Source organism: Mustela nivalis (assembly GCF_964662115.1).
Source record: "Mustela nivalis genome assembly, chromosome: 3".
NCBI classification, from domain to species: Eukaryota; Metazoa; Chordata; class Mammalia; order Carnivora; family Mustelidae; genus Mustela; species Mustela nivalis.
Window position 1 is genome coordinate 108,722,641 of NC_139022.1, and position 12,876 is coordinate 108,735,516.

The window sequence follows — 12,876 nt, forward strand, 5'->3', positions numbered from 1 at the left end:
ACTAAGCTCTTGGCATTTATGTTTTCACTCAGATGGTTTTCTCCCAAATATACCATTCCGATTTGACATAAGGGGAAACAAAAGCACAGAAAAAAAAATGGTTTGGAGTCACAGAGGGAGTTTCTGACATAGCTAAGACAGAATACCAATCTGAATTCAACACTTCATACACTCTGGTATACAATCAGTAACTCATTTCAAATGCTAGCACACTGTTAATCAATACCTCTGTAATGACTCATGTAAATAAATAGAGATTTAAATAAATTCATTGTATTCAACTAATGAGAAGGATCCTGTGGCAAGAGGTTGAAGATCTAGGAGAGAGGAAAAATTCTGAGAAGAAAGTAGAGAAGGGGATCTGGCGAGGGATAAACCTGAAACAGTAAAAGGAATACAGTAAGAGGAATACACCTCCATTGTAATAGGAGGAAAGGGTGAAGGCAGATAAGCTATTTTCTCTGTCAGGAAGATGGTAGGCTGAGAGAGAGCCTGTGATGGTATCTAAGTATCTTGAGCGGAGAATGGGAATCCAAAATAACCTAAATGAAGAGTGCCATGAGACCTGACTAAGGATACAAAAGAACATCCTGGCAGCACTGGGGATCAAGCTGTGTTTGGAAAGCAAGAATTTTAGTGGCAAATGGCACAGGTATTTTTCTCCATTTAGCATTTAGCAGCCCAGGAGTAAATGGTAGCCAAAATTAGACCAGAGTTAGTGTTTTGTCAAGCTTGAGTGATATATAGACCAGGGGCAAGTTAACTGAACATAATGATGTTGCTAATATCTTTATGAGCCTAATTGAATCCTGTTTTTACCATTTCTTAAACTGTATTTTTTTTAACTCCAATATAGTTAACACACAGTGTTATATTAATTTCCAGTGTATAATACAGTGATTCATGAGCATAGATGAGTCTTAACATTATCTTGAAAGGGAAATTTCATGAGTTGGCCATTCATTAGGTAGAAGAATACTTCATATAACCTAATAATTATTTATAATCAGTATATGTTACTAGGGCACCTGGGTGGCTCAGTAGGTTAAAGCCTCCGCCTTTGGCTCAGATCATGATCCCAGGGTCCTGGGATCAAGCCCCACGTCGGGCTCTCTGCTCAGCAGGGAGCCTGCTTCCTCCTCTCTGACTGCTTATGATCTCTGTCTGTCAAATAAATAAAATCTTAAAAAAAAATTTTTTTAAGTATATTAGTTATCTATTGCTACATAACAAATTACATTAAACTGGGCTCTTAAAACAGTAATAATCAAGGGTGCCTGGGTGGCTCAGTTGGTTGGTCAGCTGCCTTCGGTTTCAGTCATGATCCTAGGGTCCTGGGATCGAGTCCCACATTAGGCTCCTTGCTAAGTGGGCAGTCTGCTTCTCCCTCTCTCTCTACCTACTACTCTGCCTGCTTGTGCATTCTCTGTCTGTCAAACAAATAAATAAAATTTTTTAAAAAACAGTAATAGGAGCTCCTGGGTGGCTGAATCGTTAAGTGTTTGCATTCAGCTCAGGGCATGATCCTGGGGTCCTGGGATTAAGCCCTGCATCAGGCTCCCTGCTCAGAGGGAAGCCTGCTTCTCCCTCTCTTACTCCCCCTGCTTGTGTTCACTCTTGCTGTGTCTCCCTCCATCAAATAAATAAAATCTTTTTGTAAAATCACCAATAATTATTTATTATCTCACACCTTTTATATGGGTTAGCAATTTAAGCACTGGCTTAGTTAGGTGGTTCTGGCTGAGAATCTCTCAGGATTTTACATTCAAGAGGATGGCAAGTGTCACAGTCATTTGAATACTTGATTGGGAATGAAAGACATGCTTCCCAGATGGCAAGTTGTTGTTGACTGATGGGAGAAGGTCTCTGTTCTTAACCATGAGGGTATCTCTATAGACTGTTTGTATGTTCTCATGACATGACAGATGGCTTTTGCCAGATCCAGTGACAGAAGAGAGCAGCAGTAAAGTTGCAAAGTCTTTTATGTTCTAGCCTCAGAAGTCATACACCATTATTTCTACAATATTCCATTAGTTACACATGTCACCACAAATAATGTAGGAGTAGACTATACACGGACATAAATACCAGGAGGTAAGGATCATTATGAGCCATATTGGAGGCTGGCTTACCACAAGTGAGTACTTGGGATTTCTATAGTATTAACCCTTCAAGATGTTATAAATAACACTGTGTTGTTTGTTTGTTTGTTTTTAAAGATTTTATTTATTTAATTGACAGACAGAGATCACAAGTAGGCAGAGAGGCAGGCAGAGAGAGAGGAGGAAGCAGGCTCCCTGCTGAGCAGAAAGCCCGATGTGGGACTCGATCCCAGGAGCCTGACTCAGGCACCCCAATAACACTGTGTTAATAAAAGCTTTTTAAAAAGTAATAGCTGAGAAGAATACTGTGTTATAAATAATATGAAAATAACATAGGGGCACCTGGGTGACTCTATTGGCTAGGCATCTGCCTTCAACTCAGATCATGGTCCTGGAGACCTGGGATTGAACCCCACATCAGGATCTGTGCTCAGTGGGTATCCTGCTTCTCTCTCTCTCCCTGCCTGCTGCTCTGCCTACTTGTGATCTCTCTCTCTCTCTCTCTGTTAAATAAATAAAATCTTAAAAAAATAAAAATAAAAAAGAGGGGCACCTGGGTGGCTCAGTGGGTTAAAGCCTCTGCCTTGGGCTCAGGTCGTGATCCCAGGGTCCTGGGATTGAGTCCCACATCAGGCTTTCTGCTCAGCAGAGAGCCTGCTTCCCTCTCTCTCTGCCTGCCTCTCTGCCTACTTGTGATCTCCGTCAAATAAATAAATAACATCTTTTTTTTTTTAAAGATGTTATTTATTTATCAGAGAGAGAGACACAGCAAGAGAGGGAACACAAGCAGGGGGAGTGAGAGAGGGAGAAGCAGGCTTTCCGCTGAGCAAGGAGCCTGATATGGGGCTTCATCCCGGGACCCTGGGATCATGACCTGAGCCAAAGGCAGACACTTAATGACTGAGCCACCCAGGCGCCCCAATAAATAAAATCTTAAAAAAAAAACAACAAAACCTTATCCAAGCCATTACCTAATGGTCAATTAACTGCTTACCTAATATGTTCTTCCTTCTCTTCTCAACTCATTGAATCTGATTTGAGAAGTACTTGGGCTTACAGCATATTTGTGAAGCTCTATTAAGAAAATACCAAATCTTCGTGGCTCAGGTGGTTGAGGGTCTGCTTTCAGCTCAGGCCTTGATACCGGGGGCCCTGGGGTTGAGTCCCACAGCAGGCTTCCTGCTCTTCAGGGAGCCTGCTTCTCCCTTTGCTTCTGCTTCCGCCTCTCTCGCTCATGAATAAATAAATAAAACCTTTTTAAAAAGAAAAAATACCAAATCTTCAAGCAATAAAGAAATCCTTAAACTGTGATTCACCTTACTGTGTTTGATAGTGTATCCAACATAGTATTTGGAGAAATTGGTTGACTAATCCTGCCTTCACAATATTAAAACTGACATCAAAATGATGACTATAAAAGAAAGGCCAACAGGCCATATATCTTCTGTTTTAAAAGCAGCCCATGCAGGGGCACCTGGTTGAGCAACCAACTTTTGGTTTTGGCTTAGGTCATGATCTCAGGGTCCTGGGACCGAGCCCCACGTCAGGATCTGTGTTAAGTGTGGAGTCTGCTGGAGATTATCTCCTTCTCTTCTTCCTCTGCTCATGCTCTCATTCTTTAAAATAAAAATAAATAAAATCCTTAAAAAAAAAAAAAAAGCAGGTCGCCTGGGTGGCTCAGTGGGTTAAGCCTCTGCCTTCTGCTCAGGTCATGATCTCAGGGTCCTGGGATCGAATCCCACATCAGGCTCTCTGCTCAGCAGGGAGCCTGCTTCCCACCCCCCTCTCTCTGCCTGCCTCTCTGCCTACTTGTGATCTCTCTCCGTCAAATAAACAAATAAAATCCTAAAAAAAAAAAAAAAAAGCAGCCCATGCAAGTAAATAAAAATAAATAAGAAATAAAATAAAATAAAAACAGCACAGGATTTTTTTTGTTTAAAGTAATCCCTACATCCAGTGTGGGGTTCAAACTCACAACCTGGAGATCAAGAGTATCACGCTTTACCAACTGAGCTAGTAAGGCACCCCTGCAACTCTTGAGAAGAAAGATAAAATCATTTAAGGTTTGGAAATACCTTTTTAGCCAAGCCTCCCGAGTAAAAATAACTGTGCATTAGCGGATGTCCCTCTTCTCTCTCTGCTTCATCCCCACTCCAGATCACCTTCAAATAACCTGAAGTTGAAAGGAATACCTCATGGTATTGTTTGGTGTTCTGCTGATATCGATACCCACATGCCCAAAGGAATGGGCAAACTTTGCAGAACGAAAAATCCAGCATCTAGGGGCTCCTGGGTGGCTCCAGTCAGATTAGTGTCTGCTTTTGGCTCAGGTCATGATCTCAGGGTCCTGGGATTCATCCCATGTGCCACCCCCCACCTCCACACAGCAGGTAGTCTGCTTCTCCCTCTCCCTCTTCTCCTACCCCCCAAGCTAAAACTCTCTAATAAATAAACAAAATATTTTTTTAAAAATTCAGTATTTGGGGGCGCCTGGGTGGCTCAGAGGGTTGGGCCTCTGCCTTCGGTTCGGGTCATGATCTCAGGGTCCTGGGATCGAGTCCCACATCGGGCTCTCTGCTCAGCAGGGAACCTGCTTCCTTTCCTCTCTCTCTGCCTGCCTCTCTGCCTGCTTGTGATCTCTGTCTGTCAAATAAATAAAAATAAAATCTTTAAAAATTCAGTGTTTGGGACGCCTGGGTGGCTCAGTGGGTTAAGCTGCTGCCTTCAGCTCGGGTCATGATCCCAGGGTCCTGGGATCGAGTCCCACATCGGCCTCCTTGCTCGGCGGGGAGCCTGCCTCTCTTTCTGCCTCTGCCTGCCTCTCTGCCTGCTTGTGTGCTTTCTCTCTCTCTCTTTCTGACAAATAAATAAATAAAATCTTTCAAAGAAATTAAAAAAAAAATTCAGTATTTATCATCTATCAGCTATCATTTTATTAAGACACTTGCATATTAAAAGATGTTTGGGGATTTATAAAAACAAAAATTAAAATTATTGTACTAAAATATGCCAAGTGCTGGGGTGCCTGGCTGGCTCAGTTGGAGGAATATGATACTCTCAATCTCAGGGTTATGAGTTTGAGCCCAAATTGGGCATAGAGTTTAATTTAAAAATAAAAAATAAAATAAAAACAGATTCAATAAACAATAATTAAAAGTGCCAAATTCTGGATTAAGTATTTTAGTTTGCTTAGATATCCCATCGAATTCATGTAATATTCCTGGCATAGATACTATACATATTTTTTGAATGAAGAAAATAAGAGCAAATAATTTGCTTAAGGTCCCACATTAAATGGCAGAGCTTGAATTTGAACCCAAAGCCAGACTCTCTCAGTCTGCCAAATTGCCCAGATGCGTTATTCTCATTTACTTCTCAGGACAGCCCCGTTTCTGAGGCTTGGAAAGATGAAGCAACAACTTGAGAAAGGTTGCACACTAGTGAGAGACTGTGCAGGTCCTTCTCTAAATCCCATGTGTCTTGCTACCAAGATAGAAAGGAGCACATTGTATAAATATTAAATTACAAAGAAGAACCAAATAGACAACTGAAATAGGCGGCGAGTGCCCTGGACACTTCACAAGGGCCCAACAGAACTACAAGAAACCAGGGTTCAAACATGTCACAAAGGCCAAATCAACAATATCTAGCTTCATGCAAATACAATGTAACAAAAGTGCTACTTTGTCAAATGCCAAGAAAAGAACCAGTCTTTTTTTTTTTTTTAAAGATTTTATTTATTTATTTGACAGAGAGAGATCACAGGTAGGTAGAGAGGCTGGCAGAGAGAGAGAGAGAGAAGCAGGCTCCCTGCTGAGCAGAGAGCCCGATATGGGACTCGATCCCAGGACCCTGAGATCATGACCTGAGCCGAAGGCAGCGGCTTAACCCACTGAGCCACCCAGGCACCCAAAGAACCAGTCTTGATCCAAATGTTTCTGCTCCCATTGGAAGGCTGCAAAGCTGCTGTGGGGGGAACAAATCTCAGGCTGGATGCAGCATTTCAAACTAGGGCTGTTATGAATCATTTGCTTTCTTTCCTTATCCCATCTTTCTTTAAATATTCTTTGTTTCAAAAAAAAAAATTAACATCATAAAGTCATTGTAAGGATTCTTTCAAGCAGTTAAATATTTTATAAAATAGCAATTTCAGAAAATACACCCGAAAATTCAAAACAGAGCACAGAGCTTCCCCAAAGTGTCTCAAAAGAGCTTTTGCTGAGTGTGGAACATCCTGTAATACCAAAACACAAGGAAGCTGGCAAAGAACACTATGGTTATGTCAAAATGAATAAGGAGCCAGTCTAGCTTCCACCAGCCAAAGATGGAACAGTCTGAGTATGAGACTGGATAACTGCAATAGATAGAGAGACATCACATATCTTAAAATCAAGTAAATTCAATAGATAGAGATATAGCACATACATTAAAAACTTTTAATTAATTACCTTTGAAAGATGCTAGAGAACCCAACTCATTCTGAAAACTGGTAGGAAAAGGAAAGAATCGGGCGTTTATGTGCCTTTCTTGCACAAAGTTTTTATCAGGGTCACCACTTATTTGATAAAGGGAAGTTTTTCTATATAGAAATATGTAAGCTAGTGAATAAACAAGAGAATTTAAAATTGCCATTTTGCAGCCCTTAATGAAGTAATGAAACTAGACTAAGATCAGCAAAGGCTACTGTGATGGTTAATTTTATGTGTCATCTTGACTGGACTAAAGGATGCCTAGAGAACTGGTGAAATATTATCTCTGGGCATGTCTGTAAGGGAGTTTCTGGAAGAGATTAGCGCTGGAATTAGCAGACAGAGTAAAGAAGATTGCCCTCACCGATGCAAGTGGGCATCATCCAATCTGTTGAGGGTCTTCATAAAACAAAAATGTGCAGTCAGGGCAAATCTGCTTTTTCGTTCGAGGTGGGACATTCATCTTCTCTTTTCCTCAGACGTTGGTGCTTTTAGCGCTCAAACTTTCAGGCTTGAACTGGGACTTAAATCATCGGTCCACCAATTCTTGGGCATTTCAACTGGGACTTACACCACTGGATCCCCTGGTTCTCAGGCTTTGGACTCATTTTTATTATTTTTATTTGGACTCAAATTTTATCACCAGTTTTTCTGGTTCTCTGACTTGCAGTGGCCGATCATGGGATTTCTAGGCCTCCTGAATCTCATGAGCCATTCCTATAAAAATCACCCAGCCTTCCTTCCTTCTTTCCTTTCTTGCTTGCTTGCTTTCTCTCTCTCTCTCCCTTTCCTTTTCCTTCCTTCCTTCCTTCCTTTTCTTCCTGTCTGTCTCCGGTTCTATTTCTCTGGAGAACCTAGACTGATATAGCTACCAAAACCATTCACTAAATGAAAAGCTGAAGAGGAATTTTAAACTGGATGAATCAGACAAAAAACACCTGAACTCATAGAACAATTTTTAGTATCACAGTAAAAGACAAGTTATTATTATGAGAAAACTAATATGATGTAATAGGAAATACAAAACACCACCTAAAGTGACCAAAACATCAAAATGGAACCTCATCACACCTCTAGATCTCATTACCAGTTTACAGAAAATACAGAGGTTAGAGAATTTAAAATAATACCATGTGGATACAATCAACAATAACCAAAACTTAGGGGAAAGTGACCTAGCTTCAATAAATAAATTACAAGGGGGGGTGGGGGAGGAAGAGAAGTGGAATCCATAAGAGAAACTTAAGAGACATATCAATTGAATGCAGGTGGGGGCCTTGTTTTGATGTTGATTCAAACATTTATGTGGGGGCACCTGGGGGGCTCAGATGGTTAAACATCTGCCTTTAGCTCAGGTCATGATCCCGGGTCCTGGGATGAAGCCCTGCACCCAACTCCCTGCTAAGCAAGGAGCCTGCTTCTTCCTCTCCTCTGCCCCTCCCCCCTTTCTCTTTCTGTGATTTCTCTCTGTCCTGTCTTCTCAAATAAATAAATAAATAAAATATTTTAAAAAAATTTATGTGGTGAAAATTCTTAAGAAAATATTAGCAGGGGCGCCTGGGTGGCTCAGTGGGTTTAAAGCCTCTGCCTTCGGCTCGGGTCATGATCCCAGGGTCCTGGGATTGAGCCCCGCCTTGGGCTCTCTGCTCAGCGTGGAGCCTGCTTCCTCCTCTCTCTCTGCCTGCCTCTCCACCTACTTGTGATCTCGGTCTGTCAAATAAATAAATAAAATATTTTTTAAAAATTAGCAAACAAGGGACGCCTGGGTGGCTCAGTTGGTTAAGCAGCTGCCTTCGGCTCAGGTCATGATCCCAGCGTCCTGGGATCGAGTCCCACATCGGGCTCCTTGCTCCGCAGGGAGCCTGCTTCTCCCTCTGACTCTGCCTTCCACTCTGTCTGCCTGTGCTCGCTCTCGCTCGCTCTCTCTCTGACAAATAAATAAATAAAATCTTAAAAAAAAAAAAAATTAGCAAACAAATTCAGCAAAATATAAAGGGAATTATACACCATGACCAACTGGGGTTTATCTCAGAAATGCAAGACTAGTTTAATTTTTTTTTTTTTAAGATTTTTATTTATTTATTTAACAGACAGAGATCATAAGTAGGCAGAGAAGCAGGCAGAGAGAGAGGAGGAAGCAGGCTCCCAGCTGAGCAGAGAGAGAGCCCGATGCAGGCCTCGATCCCAGGACCCTGGGATCATGACCCAAGCCGAAGGCAGAGGCTTAACCCACTGAGCCACCCAGGCGCCCGAGACTAGTTTAATATTAAAAAATCTGGGGCGCCTGGGTGGCTCAGTGGGTTAAGCCGCTGCCTTCGGCTCAGGTCATGATCTCAGGGTCCTGGGATCGAGTCCCGCATCGGGCTCTCTGCTCGGCAGGGAGCCTGCTTCCCTCTCTCTCTCTCTCTCTCTGCCTGACTCTCCATCTACTTGTGATTTCTCTCTGTCAAATAAATAAATAAAAATCTTTTAAAAAAATATTTAAAAATCTATTAATGTGGGGCATCTGGATGGCTCAGTGGGTTAAAGCCTCTGCCTTTGGCTTGGGTCATGATCCCTGGGGTCCTGGGCTCTCTGCTCAGCAGGGAACCTGCTTCCTTTCCTCTCTCTCTGCCTGCCTCTCGGCCTACTTGTGATCTCTGTCTGTCAAATAAATAAATAAAATATTTAAAAAAAAATATGGGGCACCTGGGTGGCTCAGTGGGTTAAGCCTCTGCTTTTGGTTTAGGTCATGATCTCAGGGTCCTGGGATTGAGCCCTGCTGAGCAGAGACCCTGCTTCCCCCCGCCCCGCCCCTGCCTGCCTGCCTCTCCGCCTACTTGTGATCTCTCTGTCAAATAAATAAATAAAATCTTTTAAAAAAATCTACTAATATAATCCACCACATTTGTAGAATAAAGTAGGATAAACCAGTTATAGGATAATGAAGAATAAATCAGATGATCAATAAATGCAGAAAAAGCATTTTACAAAATCCATAGCCCATTCATGATTTTTTCCTTAATTCTCAAAAAACTAAGAACAGGGCGCCTGGGTGGCTCAGTGGGTTAAGCCACTGCCTTCGGCTCAGGTCATGATCTCGGGGTCCTGAGATCGACTCCCTCATCAGGCTCTCTGCTCAGCAGGGAGCCTGCTTCCCTCTCTCTCTCTCTGCCTGCCTCTCCATCTACTTGTGATTTCTCTCTGTCAAATAAATAAATGAAATCTTAAAAAAAAAAAATTAAGAACAAAAGGGAACTTTCTCAACCTATAAAAGGCCAAATGTTTTATGTACCATAAACACAGAGCTGACATCATACTTAATGATGAAGACTGAATGGTTTTTCCCCCAACATCAGGAATAAGGCAAAAATGTCCTTTTAGACTATTTCTATTTAGTAATATATCGAAGGTTCTAGCCAGTGCAGCCAGCAATAAAAAGAAATTCAACATGCTCTCAAATGCAGAAAATCCTACGGAAGCTACCCAAAAAAGTATCAGAACTAATAAGTGAGTTTAGCAAGGTTATAAGATACAAGATCAATATACAAAAATGGACTTTATTTCTATACACTAGCAAGGGAAACTAAAGTGAAATAAAGAAAGCAATACCATTTACAAAATCATCAAAAACAGTAACACAGGCGACTCTGTTAGTTGAGCATCTACCTTCAGCTCAGATCTCCGAGTCTGGGGATTGAGCCCTGCATCTGGGTCCCTGTGCATAGGGGAGTTTGCCCCTTCCTCTCCCTCTGCCCCTTCCCCAGCTTATACTCATTCTTTCTCTCTCTCTCAAATAAAGAGTCTTTAAAAAAAAATTGCCAGGAATAAATTCAACAAACGTAGTTTAAGTTCTGTACACTGTTAGTGAGTGTGTAAATTAATGGAGACACTATGGAAAATAGTACAAGGGTTCCTCAAAAAATTAAAATTAGGGGCGCCTGGGTGGCTCAGTGGGTTAAGCCTCTGCCTTCAGCTCGGGTCATGATCTCAGGGTCATGGACTCTCTGCTCAGCGGGGAGCCTGCTTCCTCCTCTCTCTCTGCCTGCCTCTCTGCCTACTTGTGATTTCTGTCTGTCAAATAAATAAATAATCTTAAAAAAAAAGTTCTTTAAAGAAATTAAAATTAGAATCACTAATATATTTATTTTTGTAAGTGATGGTCTGTGGTGAACATGGGGGTGCATATATCTTTCTGTATATAGTGGTTCTAAGGATCCAACAATTCTACTTCCACGTAATTATCAAAAGAAAATGATAACACTAATACAGAAAGATAAAGGTACCCCCTTATTCACTGCAGCCCATTACTTACAAAAGTAAAAATATGGAAGCAACCCAAATGGGTTGAACAGTGGATGAACAGATTAAGAAAATGTGGTGCATACACACACACACACACACACACACACACACACACAGGAATATTATTCAACCACAAAAAAGGAAATATTGCCATTTGTGACAAGATGGATGGACCCTGAGGGCATCACGCTACGTGAACCAAGTCGGACCGGGGAATCCAAATACCATATGATTTCACTTATATATGGGATCTGAAACAAAAAACAAAACAAATGTACAGATACAGAGACTAGATTATTGGTTGCCAGAGGCAGGCAGGAGATGGGCAAAATAGGTGAAAAGGACTAGCTACAAAATATATAAATCATAGGCATATAATGTACAACATGACCACTATAGTTAATACCATACTGCATATTTGAAACTTGCTAAGAGAGATCTTAAAAGTTCTCACCACAAGGCGCACTGCTGAAGGCTTCTGCCTTCAGCTCAGGTCATTATCCCAGGGTACTGGGATTAAGCCCTCTGTTGGGCTCTCTGCTCAGCGGGGAGTCAGCTTCTCCCTCTGCCGCTCCCCCTGCTTGTGCTGTCAGGTAAATAAATAAAATCTTAAAAAAAAAAAATAGTTTTCACCACAAGAAAAATAGTACAACTATGTACGGTGATGGATGTTAACAGACTTATTGTAGAGATCATTTTGCAATATATACAAATATTGAATCATGTTGTACACCTGAAACTAATATAATGTATTAGGTATATCAATTATACCTCAGTTTAAAAAGAAAGAAGGGAGGCCTCAGTAGCTCAGTCAGTTGAGCATCTGCCTTCAGCTCAGGTTGTGATCCCAGCATTCTGGGATCAAGTCCCACATCAGGCTCCTTGCTCAGCAGGGAGCCTGCTTCTCCTTCTGCCTGCTTGTGCTCTCTCTCTCTCTCTGACAAATGAATAAGTAAAATCTTTTAAAAACAAAAAATAACATAAAAAGAAAGAGAAAAAGTAGTTCCTTTATGCCTTGCAACTTTCCATCAGCTATAAAAACCAGTATTTACTATCATCCACAAAGGGGTAGACCCTGAGCTATTTTAGAAAAAAACATTTTGATGTAGGCAGAGGCCATCTTAGTTGTCATATTTGGCTTGGATATGCTCCATCTAATCACTCCCCCCATGCAAACACTCACACATTCTTTCAGTCACTACTATGTCATCACTCATTATTTTAATTTGTCTTAAAATTTTAGTGTTTTGTTTTGTTTTAAAGATTTTATTCATTTATTTGACAGATAGAAATCATAAGTAGGCAGAGAGGCAGGCAGAGAGGGAAAGGGGAAAGCAGGCTCCCCATCAAGCAGAGAGCACGATGCGGGGCTTGATCCCAGGACCCTGAGATCATGACCCAAGCTGAAGGCAGAGGCTTAACCCACTGAGCCACCCAGGCAAAATGTTTTTGCCTTTTGTTTTTTTTTTTTTTAAATTTATTTATTTGCCTTTTGTTTTTTTTGTTTTTTTTTTTTTAATTTATTTGCTAGACAGAGATCACAAGTAGGCAGAGAGGCAGGCAGAGAGAGGAGGAAGCAGGCTCCCCACTGAGCAGAGACCCCGATGTGGGACTTGATCCCAGAACCCCGGGATCATGACCTGAGCCAAAGGTAGAGGCTTTAACCCACTGAGCCATCCAGGCACCCCAAGATTTTAGTTTTAAGTAACTCTACACCCTCTACACCCAGCATGGGGTTTGAATCTACAAGCCGGAGATCAAGAGTCACATGATCTACCAAGTAAGCCAACCAAGTGTCCCCCACCACTTAACATCTTTGATTTCTTTTCCCCTCAATACTGACACCAGGTTTTAACAACTACGTGTCTCAGATCACAATCTCTCCCCTCTCTCTTCCCCACTGCCCAAATTTAATCTTAGTATCTCACCCAAATGAGACTTGACCACTGTGCCTGCCTCTAATCTCTCCTCCCTCCAAGACAACCTAAACTACAAATGTAAGTTATCTCCTTATTTAAAAC